This window comes from Tribolium castaneum, chromosome 1, assembly GCF_031307605.1.
Source record: "Tribolium castaneum strain GA2 chromosome 1, icTriCast1.1, whole genome shotgun sequence".
Taxonomy (NCBI): Eukaryota; Metazoa; Arthropoda; class Insecta; order Coleoptera; family Tenebrionidae; genus Tribolium; species Tribolium castaneum.
In genome coordinates this window covers 7,551,827-7,566,157 of record NC_087394.1, presented here as the reverse complement: position 1 = coordinate 7,566,157, position 14,331 = coordinate 7,551,827, and the positions used below count along the sequence as shown (strand labels likewise).

The 14,331-nt window shown below is 27.5% G+C and overlaps 1 protein-coding gene across 1 annotated transcript in view; it reads right to left on the bottom strand.

Moving 5' to 3' along the window:
* Positions 1–14,331, bottom strand: part of Pdp1 (PAR-domain protein 1) — a 93,001-nt gene that overhangs the window by 62,770 nt on the left and 15,900 nt on the right. The gene's annotated exons all lie outside the window — the stretch shown is intronic.

Below are 14,331 nucleotides of genomic sequence, written 5' to 3'. Positions count from 1 at the left end.
GCTTCCGAATCAGGAATATTTTACTTATTTACTTATTTACAGGTGTAATAATAGGCGAAACGACCCATTTAAACATTACGGAGACATACAACTACATTTATAATTAGTTATTATAAATTAGAAATTAAATCAACGCTAATGAGGCAAATAAAACAAAAAGAAAAAATGATATAAATTTTATAAATAATTAGAGCTTTATCCCTATAAATAAACAACATTTCCAAATTTAAAATGTTAAAGTGTTTTTGTGTATTTTTAAAACTTGTCTTTTCAGTCAAAATTTCTTTTCTTTAATTTTTGACTTTTTTACCAATGTCCAGTGAAGTAAACAAATTCGAAAATTTGATTTAATTACAATAAAGGCACAAAAAATTTCAAAATAAATGAACCGATTTACTATTGATATATGAAAACAACAGAAGGTTGAAATTGTTGAAAAGTTTGCTATTATTATATATTATTAATGGGTGTAATGAACAGAATGTCGAACAACTACGAGTAGGTAGGTACATTTAAACAAAAAGAGATTTATTGCTATTATCTATTAAAAATGGATACTAATAAACTGCTAGGTAAATAATAGTCACTTTCTAATTAAAATATTGTAAATGCTAGCTAAAATTATCTAAATGCTGGGTAATAAAAGCTATGTTATAAATTATGATTTGCTGTGGATAAATAAAAATACTACGTACTTATTTCTATACCCACCTAGGAATAATACATACTTGCTAAGCTAAATGTATTTGATGTGCTAGATATAAAGTAAAAATAATTTTTGACTCGAATTGTACAAAGAAATTTGCCCGATAATTTTTTTTCTTAAATATAAATAATCTTTAGTGCCTATAGTACGTACTGTTTTCACACAACGTTTATTATTTCCCTTAAAAAACTCATATTGCGCCACCTTCTTAATCATAATACGAATAATTTTTATCATAATATAAGTGCGATAACATAAAAACATAAAAAAAACAATTCAAAATAATTTTGCAGAAATTCCATTAACTCGAATTATGTACTAGTAGATAATTAGGGCCGGTTTATAGAAAGATGTGTTAAAATTTAATTCGTTATTAAAAGTTAACAACGCCATTGGACCAATCAAATTGTCACGTGACCAGTTAATCACGCATTTAATTGCAGATTAAATTAATGACGCTTTTATAAACCGGTCCTAAAAGTTTTACCCCAATTAATACAGTTATTATTGTCATTTCAATCCCTTCGACATTTAAAAAGTTAAGTTTAAAAACCTAAGTTTAGTTCAAAATCTGAATAGTGTTTTTCAAAAGTATAGTCGGAAGTATAAAAATAAAAAATTGTCTTTGTAGTAAATTTTTTTTCTTTGATTTTGGAATTTCTTTCCCAATTTCTAGTGAAGTGAAAAATTTTACGAATCACGAACTAAGTTCTATGACAAAATGTTCTTAATATTGTTGAAAAATTTGTTGTTATTATCAATAGGTGAAATACAAAGAATGTCAAACAAATTTAACAATTATTTATTAAAAAATTCATATTATAATCTTTTAATGATAAAAAAGCAGAAGGTAACTCAAAAAATTGCAAATCGAAAAAAAATCCACAGAAATATCATTAATTCGAAATAAATTTTCATAATTATTCCCTCGGTTATTCCTATTAATTCTAAATTAGTAATTCCGATAACTCCTAGAAAATGTAAAAAAATTGGTTACAAAATAAAGTTTTGGAAAAAACAACAAAAACGAAATTTTTGTATCAAACCAAACATAACATAAATAAATAACAAAATTCCAAAGTTTGTTATTTTTAAAGCAAATGAAAATAAATATAGCTCTAATTGTTATTATTCTTTTTTTTTAAATTTACCTCAAACATCCAAATTTACTTATATTATTCAACAACGTCAAAATAAATTTCTAAATCAGCCGTTTTTGGTCAAAATAAAATCATTTGACATATTTTCCAAAGAATTTTGTTGTTATTGAGTGAAAAACTATAAATCCACTAAAATGAGTTAGAAAATAACATGACTCTCTCGATTTTAAGACAATTTAAGACGATTTTAGCTATTTTCAAAGAAATTTAGTCGTTTTTGAAAATGGAATTGTTAAAAATACGTGAGTATTTAAGCAAAACAGGTGCAAAAATAATCTTTTTTGCTCAAAACAGAGCGATCTTGGGTAATTTTTAAGCGATTTTAGTCCTTTCCAAGAAGAGAGAAACCATTATAAAAGTTAAAGTTTTTCAAAAGAATTAAAAAAAATTGTAAGTCACATAAGCAGGCGAACCAAATTATTCTCAAACGTTTTTGCTCGTTTTAAGGAAAGAAACTTAAAAAATATTTTTTTAGCTAAATACAACGTACAGTCACGATAAAAAAAAATGACACCTTTACTAACTAGCAAAAGTCCGACTAAATCTTTTAGGTCATAAATTTCAGATAAAGTTCACAAATCGTCCAGCTAGTTTACACAATATCTAGTTAGTTTGTATGGTATTCAAAAGTACACATTAACCGTATTGTACCGAAAAAAAATGTGGCTGCGGTTTTAAGGGTGTCATTCTTTTTTATTGTGACTGTACATCTTTTCCTTCAATATATTCAAGCAAAACAAATCCGAAAATCAACGTTTTCAGTCACAATAAGGTAATTGAAATAACTTAATTGAGATATTCTCTTAGGCAACATTAAATAGTATTAAAGTCGCTTTTAAATGAGAAATCATTAAAAATCAAAGTGTTTCTGTGACAAAGTATTCGAAAATAGTTGCTTTTCATCAACAAAAAAGATGATTTTGCTCGTTTTTAAACCATAAAAGACAATTATAGCATATTTTCAAAAAAAAATTAGTCATTTTTGAGAACAGAACCGTTAAAAATTGATGTATTAATTAACCGAACCAAATACGAAAATCGTCAAAAAAACCGGTAAAAAACTAAAAATATGTCGCTTTCAAATAATAGCGATCTGAATCATTCCCAAAGATTTCTGCTTATTTAAAAAAAAAGAAAAATTTTGGTTATATTCCGAATGTTTGTTTCAAAGTTGACAACCCCTACAACATAATGAACTTCACCAAAATTTTGCTAAAACACCAGCCAATATTTGCAGAAAAATACTTTCTATAATTATTACAAAAAAAACAATAGTCACTTCGAAAACTTTTATGGTGAGATTCTGCGAAATGAAATTAAATTAAACAATGTATGTGCATACAGCTGCCGACTGTGTAAACTAAAAACCAAGCTAAAAACTTATTCAATAGCAAAACTGAATTGGCTTTGTGGGTAACCACTGCTACATACATCTGAAAATATCTTAGAAGTCTTTTGTAAGCCAGTATCACGACTGTTTCCAGAAAAAATAATGATCTTTTGATCGTCCTTTTCTTTTCTCATAATAATTATAGGTTCAACCATTGTAAATTTAACTATACATTTTAATTTAAAATGGTTCTAAATTTTTTTAAACTCACGTCATCAAGCCGAATGTTCCTGGAAATGCCATAACATTTCTCGTATAATTTTAAGATTTTCGACACTGCCGAAAAATACAGATTTTGAATTTTAAAACTGCGATAAAGAAGAAGCATCAGCTATGATTTCAGTGATTAGACTCCAGGCATCTACTTTGTTATTTTAATATTCTTCGGGGAAATACTCAAGGCCATTCTATTTTAAAACTAGCAAACTTGAACGGCTATTAAAAAAGAAGTGAAAAAGACGTCTTAAACACACTATTTGCTTACATAAAGAAGGAAATTATTTAAATGCACTTATGAATAAAAAAACATGATGCAAAACATTTCCTTTAATAAGCTAAAGTGTCTTTTTGTGGGACCAAAACAATTTTACTAGAAAGGTAGTTTAAAACATTTTAATATAAAGAGTGCTTCATAAAACTGATTGGATCGAACAAAACTCTCACATGGGAATCCATGATAATGTAATCTATTAGGAAAATGAACTAATAAAGCGATATTCCATAGGGCAAGAAATTTAATAAAAAAAATCCTGGCAACAATTCGTGTAAAATATTAGAGAACGATATAAAACTACACACGTCTCTAAAACGTGTTAGAGATGTCTTCCTAGCAAGGTCACGAGCACGAACACAATAAAAATCGCCTAACAACAATTCGATAAATATGTAACGATGCATGAATTACATCGATGCGAAAAAAACGTTTCGTTTTTGTGTCGAAAATTTTTACCTGTTCACCAACAAACAAGGCATGCAAGCTCCCACTGTACCTTGGCATGGATGTGTCTGAGGACCTGGGGAATTACCTCCAGAAGTGTTATAAAAGGAGGGAATCCACTGTCGCGAATTCTCCCATCCGACGTAAGATCCGTTCGGATCTTCGTAAAACTGAGTCCGGCTCTGATATTCGGCCGATGGGGCGCTCATTGCAATGTACCCGTAATTATCCCGAGGCCATGCTGGGCCCGAAATTTTTACACAATGTTCGAATTTAATTAAAACTTTTTTGTGTTCACAAATTTGCACCACTCTGACGACTTCTTAGTCAGAAGAGCTGTGAAGCGAAAAGGAATTAGACTATTTGGCCGGTTTTTCGACAAAGGCGAGATTTTTGGGCAACATTTTCAAATTATGGCTTTGTGACTACATTTCTAAATTATTTTCAAGCCACGAAGAAAATTTGTGACCACGGAGAACAAAAAAAACAGTTTTTATCATGAAATAAGCAGTTATATTTCAAGAACACTTTTAGAAAATATTTTTCCATTATTAGATTTAATCAACTTTGTTTTTTGAATATTTTGAAACAATGATAAAGAATAATCTGGAAAAATTCTAATCGAAACTATAATAAAATGTCGAAAAACGTAGCAAAATATAAAATACTATTAAGTAAAGTTAAGAAAATAATTGAAGACAATCTAAAGATGGTTTACAAAATAATCTAGAAAAGAACATCAGCAGCGAAATTTATAAAATAATCTAAAGAGAAGTCTAGACTTCCGAACTGAAAACAGTTTTAGAAAAGAATAATCTACAAAAATTCTTAATTAAACTTTAGAAGAATTGAAAAGGCAGAGAAAATTTAAAAAAGTGTTTAAAAAATGATATTTAGTAAAGTCTGGATAATAATTGGAAAGAATCATCTACAAATGAATTTATAAAAGAATCTAAAGATGGATTTATAAAATGATCTAAAAAAAAAACACATTTCAGATTTGTGTAAGGCTTTAGAAGAAAAATCAGAGAAGACTCTTATTAAGAGAAATCTAAAAGAATAGGGAAACAATTCTAAAAAAATATGGAAATAATTCTAAACGAAACTATCGAAGAATTTTGGAAAGACAGAGTAGGATGTTAAAGAACATTGGAGAATGTAAAAAAATGTAAAAGAAACGTTTATAAAATAAGTGCAAAGAAGTATCTTGAGAAAAATTTATAAAATACTCTAAAGAAAAGTGTAGACTTCCGATCTAAAAACGGTTTTAGAAAACAATAACTTTCAAATATTCGTAATGAAACGTTAGAAGAATTTTGAAAAGACGTAGAGTGGAGACTAGAAAAGAATTCATAAAATGGAGAAGAAGTGTTTACAAAATTATATTGAGTAGAGTCTAGAAAATACAATTGGAAATAAGCATCTGGAGAAACAATTCTAAAAAAATTGGCATTACCTTTAAACGAAACTAACCAAGAATTTTAGAAAGAGATTAGCATCTAAAAGAGAATTCATCAAGAAAAAAAAAAAATCTACAGAAAAGTCCAAATTTTCGATCTAAAAACGTTTTTAGAAAAAAATAATCTACAGAAATTCTTAACGAAAAAACTTTAAAAAAACTAATAATCAGAGTGGATTCTAAAAAGGAATTTAAAAAAGTGTTAACCAAATAATAATGAGTAGAGTCTGAAAAATAATAATTGGAAAGAAGCATCTGGAGTAGAATTCATAAAAAAATCTAAAGATGGATTCATAAAACGATCAGACCTGTACAAGCCTTTAGAAAAAAATCAAAGAAAACTCATATTAAAAAAATATAGAGAAGAGTTTAAAAACAATTCTAAAAAAATTCTGTAAATAATCCTAAACGAAACTATCAATGAATTTAAAAAAAAAACATAGTAACATCTAAAAGAGAATTTGGAGAACTAAAAACGGTTTCAGAAAAGTATATTTCTACAAAAATTCTGAACAAGACTTTAGAAGTATTTTAAAAAGACGCAGAGTGAAGTCTAAAAGAGAATTTAAAAAAGTGTTCACAAAATTTAATATTAGAAAAAAGCATCTGGAGATAAATTTCACATAAAATCTAAAAATGGATTTATAAAATGATCTAAAAAAAGTCCTAATTTCAAATCTGTACGAGGCTTTAGAAAAAAAAATCAGAAAAGTCTAAGTTAATAAAAATCTAGAGAAGAGTACGGAAACAGTTCTAAAACTAATCTGAATTCTAAACGAAAGTGTCGACAAATTTTAGAAAGGCAATAAAATCTAAAAAAAAATTGGAAAATACAAAAAATGTAGATGAAACGTTTAAAATAATTGTAAAGAAGCATCTGGAAAGAAATTTATAAAATAACCTAAAGACAAATCCAGATTTCCGATCTAGAAACGGTTGTATAAAAAAAAATCTGCGAAAATTCTAATAAACTTTAGAAATATTTGAAAAGACACAGACAGGAAAATTTACAGAAATGATTGCAAAGCGATATTGAGTAAAGTCTAGGAAAAAATAATTGGAAAGAAGCATCTGGAGATGAATTCATAAAAAAATCTAAAGATGGATTCATAAAACGATAAAAAAGTCCACTTTTCAGATCTGTACAAGGCTTTAGAAAAAAATCAGAGATGACTTATTAATTATTAAGAAAAATCAAGAAAAAGATAGAAGAACAGAGGTCAGAGTAGAAGTAAAGAGAATTTAAAAAAATGTAGAAGAATAACGTTTATACCATAATTATTGTTAAAGAGGCATCTGGAAAAGAACTATAAAATAATTTAAAGAAGAGTCCAGATTTCAGATCTTGAAGCAGCTTTGAAAACGAATCAGAGAAAAATCTTAAAGAAAAATTTACAGAAGAGCACAGAAATAATAATCTGAAAAAAAATGTAAACAAAACTATGAATAAAATATAAAAAAACGCAGAGTAGAATCTGATAATTAATTTTCTAACTGCAACAAATAAATTATGGTAATTTTTCCAAGCTCCTCTGATGTGGCACAGTTCACAATACTGAAAATAGCTATGGTTTAGAAATGCAGTCATCTTTAGATGATTATTTGTAAGCAAGAGAGCTAAAATCACTCATCAACCAAATTTGAGTCAAACAAAACGAACATTCGAAAAATTCAAAAAACCACCCATTGTGCTAACGCTATTGCTTACAAGGCTATAGGTGAAAACCTTGCGTAATAGTGAAAATTGAAAAGTAAAAATGGAGAAAAGTAAACAACGAAACTGTCCATTCTTTGTCGTAAAAGTAGTTTTAAAAAGTAAAATGACGTGTAAACCGAAAAATAAGTGGGTCCAACTGAATCAAGTAAACAAATGGAATCAATGACCACAACTAACAATCGCGGCGTAATATGACAATGAAAATTTAGAATGTTACAACCCCGTTTGCTAAACAATCAAAAAATTTCACACAAACTGATAAGGGACGGTCGATCACTAAAACTGGTCTTTAAACAGCACACGACCGAAATTGAAAGCTTATCAGCAAATACTGACTAGAAAGATATGCCTCCAGGTGAGAAGAGTCTGGGGGTGCAAAACACACCAGATCACACGTGGACGATTTATTCACGCAGCTTGCAACGTGCCACGACCCGTGCCCGCCTTGGTTGCGGCGGAAATTTCTCGCTTCTATATTTACAAACCTATAGACATTGTAATATGTATGTCAATCCAGAAGGCATTTGCATGCAATTGTAGATGCTGCATACGAAATTCTAAAGATTCATACACTCTTTAATCGTTCGCTCGATTGATGTTCTACGACTCAAAGTTTAAATGAATCACGTGTTTCGAACAATGCTTCATATTTCAATTACAACTCTTTTAATTGAAAATCATTTTGTACCAGTTTTTGTTACCAAATAACTAAATGTTCGCACAAAATGCTAACACATACAAAAACCATTTACTACAAAGAGAAAATATTTGTACATTAAAAAACTGAAAAAAGTTGCTTATTTTCATAACTGTTATTGAGAGTTTTTGACGATAAAGTTCATACTGCTAACGATTTGACAAGACCAATAAATTTACAGTACCTAAGGTAAAAGAGAGAAATCCAGGAAAATCGAGAGTTGTTCAAAAAAAACTTATTATTCTGCGGTTCAGGAACTATTGCTAAAAAAATAAAAACCAAAAAAAAACGGTTTTACACCTTTAATTTTAAAAATTAATAAAAAATAAAAATAGTGCCCTTTTGATAACACTATGACTAGGTATGTGTCCAACAGGTCCAACAGACTTATTAATTAAATTTAAACAAAATATCAAAAGTCCGAAGTCTAGCTTGAAGCTATTCAATTGAACTTCAAAAAAAATAATAGACAAGAGAACAATAATAACAAAATAAAAATAGAGTTATAAACAATAAAAAAATGAAAACAAATTTAGAAATTATTTAAAAACTAAAAAAAACATAAAAAGAAAAACTAAAAAGCAAAAAATAACATAGAAAAAATTGCCTCAAAAATTTTTTTTTGCAATTATTATTATTAACAACAGTCAGCAACAGTTGAGCAAAGTTAATTATTAAATAATTCTTAAATTTACTCTTGAATGTGAACACTGAATTTCCAGAACTAAAAATTTCGAATAACGAGCTTCCTTGACAGCACAAAAGGCAGTTCGTTATTTTGGTCCTCAAGCCAAATTAAAAAAACACTAAGAATAAAAAAAATCGAAAAAACACTTAAAAGCATATAAGGCACGGTATTTACCTCAAAAAACAATAATAAAAAATAAAAAATAGATTTGGAAATTATTTAAGAACGATAAACAAAAAAGAAAAACCATTGCCAGTCTCTTAAGAAGCAAGAAATAAGGAAGAAAAAATTGAAAAGCATTTATTTATTTATTATCAACAACAGCAAGCAACTCATTTGAGCAAAGTTAATTAGTAAAAAGCAAATTCTTAATTTTACTATCGAATGTCAACACTAAATTTCCAGAATTAAAAATTTTGAATAACGCAAAAAAAAGTTCGTTATTTTGGTTATCAATCTTAATTTAAGTAACAATAAAAATTAAAAAAAAAAATTATCGAAGAAATACTTTACAGCATAAAAGTACTGTACTAACCCCAAAGAAAAATGATAGAAAACATAAAAATAACAAAAAATTGAAAAGTAAATTATAAAAATATAAAAATTAGAATAAATTTTAAAAATATTTAAGAAGTAAAAACAAAAGAGGAACACTACTGCCAGTCTCTCAAACAGCAAGAAATAAGAAAGAAAAAATTGAACAGAATTTATTTACAACAGTTTGTCGATTAATTAATTATTAAAAACCAAATTCTTAATTTTACTTCTTAATTCTTAATTTTAATAATAATAGAAGACTTACTTTACAGCAAATTACTGCTCAATTAATAAATCTTTGTGGGACATTATAGAAGAAAAAAAATTAAAAAAGAACGTTTCATAAAGACTGCCAAAAGAGTTGTTATCAATTGATGATATCTAATTTAAAAAACTCGGAAAAAATTCACGAAATTTACACCCTTAAGGTGATTTTATTTTTCAACAAGCAAAATGTTTCAAAACAAAATGTTCCAAATAGCCATTGAAACTCTGGCACGAAATAAAAAGCCACTAGAGAAATCTTCACAAAAAAACAATTAAAATTAATTAATTAAAAAAAATACAAAAAAATAAATCCAGTCTACAAGATACTTTAAAGTTTATTTGTCCTACCTGGCTTTCAACCCTATTTTAAGAGATCATCTTCAGAAGTTTTCAAAAAAATTACAAATTGTTAGCATTACAACGAATATCCTTTTAAAACTTAGTTAATTTCACTTCAGTCAATTAATAAATAAAATTAATGTAAAACATAAAACATTATTAAAACGTTTATCAAATTCCGATTCACGTGACAATAAAAATAACATTACAGAACCTGATAATGTCTTGGTTTTGTTTATAACTTGTTGTAATGTTCATTAATCATTATTAATCAGTTAAGCAAAAGAATAAAACTAAACTATTATTTACTTCATAAAAAAAAAACAGTACATTGTCAAATCCGGTAAAAGTATGATCATTTTTAAAGAATACAACTTTTCAAAATTTCGTTTAGTTTGGCACCTTACTATAAAATATGTATGATTAAAAATGAAGCTTCTTTACAACTTGCTATAAAAAATTATTATTAAAGTAAATATAATTAAATTAGAATTCATTTTTAAAACATAATGCTACTTAAAAAAATGCCTAATTCTAAAACTAAGAAAAAATTCGAAAATTTTTATTCTTCAAAAATAAGCCAATTTTTACTTGATGATGTACTAAGTATTTAGGAATATTTTGGGCAAAAAATGCTTGGTTCTACACATAGCAGTTAGATATCACCGACATAATATTTATTTCTAAGAAAAAAAATTTCTTTCAACAATTAGTAATTAGGTCTGTTTTCAAAATGATAGATCACTCATCAACTTGTAACAACAACTAACAAATTAATTGTTTCTACTACATCAAAATAATACACACATCACAAAAAAGTTTCAGCTTCCACCCTAATTATTTGATGACAACTCTTCTATTTCGAAGATAGAATTATTTACCGAACATGAAACAGGTTTATTTGAACATCAATTACAATGATCAGACGCTCAAAACATTTGGAAAAATAAGTTGAAATAAAAAAAATGACTGATTTTCTAATAAACAAATATTCAAAAATTTTAAAATCCTAGAAAGACAGAAACCAACTGCACAAATAACGTCACGAAAGTATAGACATTGCCAACAACAAAAATAATTTACCTATAAATATACAATTTTATTTAGCGTTTATTTTTATTTTTATAACTTCAATATACTATTCTTTTTGTGTTTCTATTTATAACCATTGGTAGACCATCTGAAACAGTTTTAATATTTAAATAATATCTAATAATTGGTAATTTGGCGATAATTTCCACCGCAAGTTCAAAAGCAAGGATGTAAATGCAGATCCCATTTCATTAGACAAAACATGATCGACACCTAATAAAAAAACTATGTCAAGTAGTGATAATAAATAAAACATTGCACGTTCAAATAAACTTTCGATATGATAAGTGTGTAAAATCAAAATTTATAATTTGATCTAATTCAGAAATCAATTTTGTTTTATTTCATTCTATCAGTTTGGACTAGAAAAACTAATTTAGTTTTATCTCAAACCAAAACAGTTTGTCTTATAATAATGGCAACATAAACGACGAAATCATTAATCACTAAAATACTGCTCTGAATAGAGTTTTTAACTTTTTTTTTTAGAACAAGGGAAATGTTAAGAGAGAGTGGTTGAAAACATGTTTGGGAACAATATTTTTAAATCTGATTTCCGGTTCCGAAAATTCCGTCTTTCTGAATTAATTATCCTTTTCCATTTTTTTTTAAATTTGATGACCATGCAGTTTGGTCGTCCAGGTGCCAACACATTTTTTCTTGTTACGCACTTAATTAATCCACATACTCTTAAGAGATTAAAAATTATGATTATAATAATCAGTCATGAATAACTTAACATACGGCATAATATTATTAGCGATAATAAATACTCCAGTTTTTATCGTTAAGATAAAACAAGTTCATTTTTACGATAATTAATTCCTACACATAATATTCACCATTTCTTCAAGTCGATAAAAGTGAAAGTTCCAACGATGTAGGTGTCTACTGAGAAGGCAGACCTGCTCAGACCACATACTAAACATTAGTATACTTAAAAAAAGTACTTTCATAGAAAGCTTGAATTTTGACATTTGGGCCCAGTTTTTCGGAAAAGCCACAAACGTTATTCAAAGAAATTGGACGGTTAAACAATTTCTCAATTTTTGGTGATGAACAAAGCGATAATAAGCCGTTCCACCGAACGTCTAATTAAATTTCGTACGCACTTTCTATTTAAATTCGTGTTTTAAAAACAGCATTTTTGGAATGTGTTTTAATTACCAGCCTCTGTAGGGAGGGGACAAATAATCGTACCACCAAAAATCGAAACGTAACTTGATAAATCAACATAAATTTGCAATAAATAATATTATAACGGGGAAGTGAAAGTTGGCGGAATCAAGGAACCTTAAAACTGTGATAATTTATTTAAAAGCAGCTTTATTAAATGTGGGTGGACGGAAAGCGTATTGTTACCAAAGCTGGTCATCAATTATCGTAAACGGCAGCTTTCATCGTTTTAATTCTTGATTTTTTTGTAACCAAAAATTTGTCAAATTTTCCGTTCCGCGTGCGTGTTAACAATTTCTCTATGCTCTAAGGCGATGGAAAAGAAACACTTAATTAATTTAGTATCCAGTTGCGCAAATTAATTTCTTTTTTCATAAATCAATAACAAAACGATTTTGGATCACAGCTTGGAGTAACAATCAATTTGAAACTTGCTGACTTAATTAGAATGAATTTTAATGAAAAAGACTGAAATGGTTGTAAGAGATCAACGGTCACATGTTCGACACCGTGTTCAGAAAACTCACGTGGACGAAGGTGCGAGGCTTGCCAGGTAACTATGACAACAGCATACATATAGGAAGTACGCTATTATAATGTAGAGTAGCAAATTAAAAATAAAAGTACAAATCACGTTTGAATCTTCCTCGAACTTGCAAATATTCATGAGATTGAGCTCCACAATGATGGGAAAAAAAATCGAATCTTACGTATTGTATTATCGGCTCAGATTGTAGGCAACTCTAAAAACACGGTTGCTTTACCGGTTACGCTCACAAAAGAGCTACGATTGTGAATTTTCCACAATAATAGGCGATCACTGATTATTATTATTTACTATGGTGTAGGTTTTCCTGTTTGTTTTCCAGCTAGTTATAAATAGTAATCTCCACAAATATAAAACTAAAAATAATTTCAAAGCACCTTCAGTCAGGTAATAAAATAATTAACAAAAAATTATACAGAGTGAATTATTTCCAAACAAATTTTTTTTTGATTGAAATTGTCGGTTGATTTTGTGATTTTCTGATAGTATTGTTGGTTGCATATAAGAAAATTTCTTAAATTAATTGACTAAAGTTTAAGCTACAGTTTTTCAAATCTTGAACACGAAATATTGCTAGTTATAGAGATTGTAACGAAAAGATGATACTGAAGAGTAGAAAATATCCATTTCTAAAGTAGTATGAAATTTTAAAATTTGAGAAAAATCCCACATAAGTTTTTTGTCATGAGACAAGATGATAAAGTTACAGAAGGAACATGTTTTTAAACCGATTGGTTCATCATCAGCCCTTTTTTTAACAAAATTAGATTAAATTATAAGAGTAAATTTAATTGTAAAAAAATAATGATAAAAAGTTCGAAATTATTTTCATTTTTCTTTAATTATTTCTTAATGGAATAATCGATTTTTATGAAATTTGATAAAAAGTAATGTGCTACCAAAACCACATTTTTGGCCATTTGTTTTGTTTTTTAATTTTTGTAAAATATTTAACTGTAAGTCAACACAGTATTGAGTATATTTTTGTTTTAATTTAAACACGTTTTTATTGTATTACAATTTTTTTTCGGTTATGGTTTTGGAATGAAAAAAATATTTAAGCAGACGTATCAAAATCGTAGGTTTATTGCCAACTGTTATTATTGCTTTTTTTGAATCTTTTTTTAATTTTGATTTTAGTTTTTATGTGTTTATCTTAGCTAACAGATTAATATAACAAGAAAGACATTTTTTTGTTAATATTAATTAACTAAAATGATTTCTAGTGTCACTGTTTTCGTAAAAAAATCTAGGGAAAATTTTTGCTAGTTCCAGAATTAGGATTAATTAATTGTTGTTTGTGAATATTTTTTAACGAATTATTTGCAAAAATAAAAGGTAGCTTGTTCTGAAATCGTAAACGAAGTAATAATCTTTTGCAACGACGTATTGTTTAATTAATTAATTAATTTTAATTGTAAGGAATTGTAGAAAAGTTTGCATGTAGATGCAGAGAAAAATGTAAAGCAGGGATTTAATAACAAACGCTAAATTCTGTGTGACATTACTGATATTAATTTTCCAGATAGGTTATAGAAGCAGACTCACCTTGTATACACAATCGTATTATGTATTTTGGTCATTTATTTTGTTTTATTATTTTTGTACCAACAGTTTAA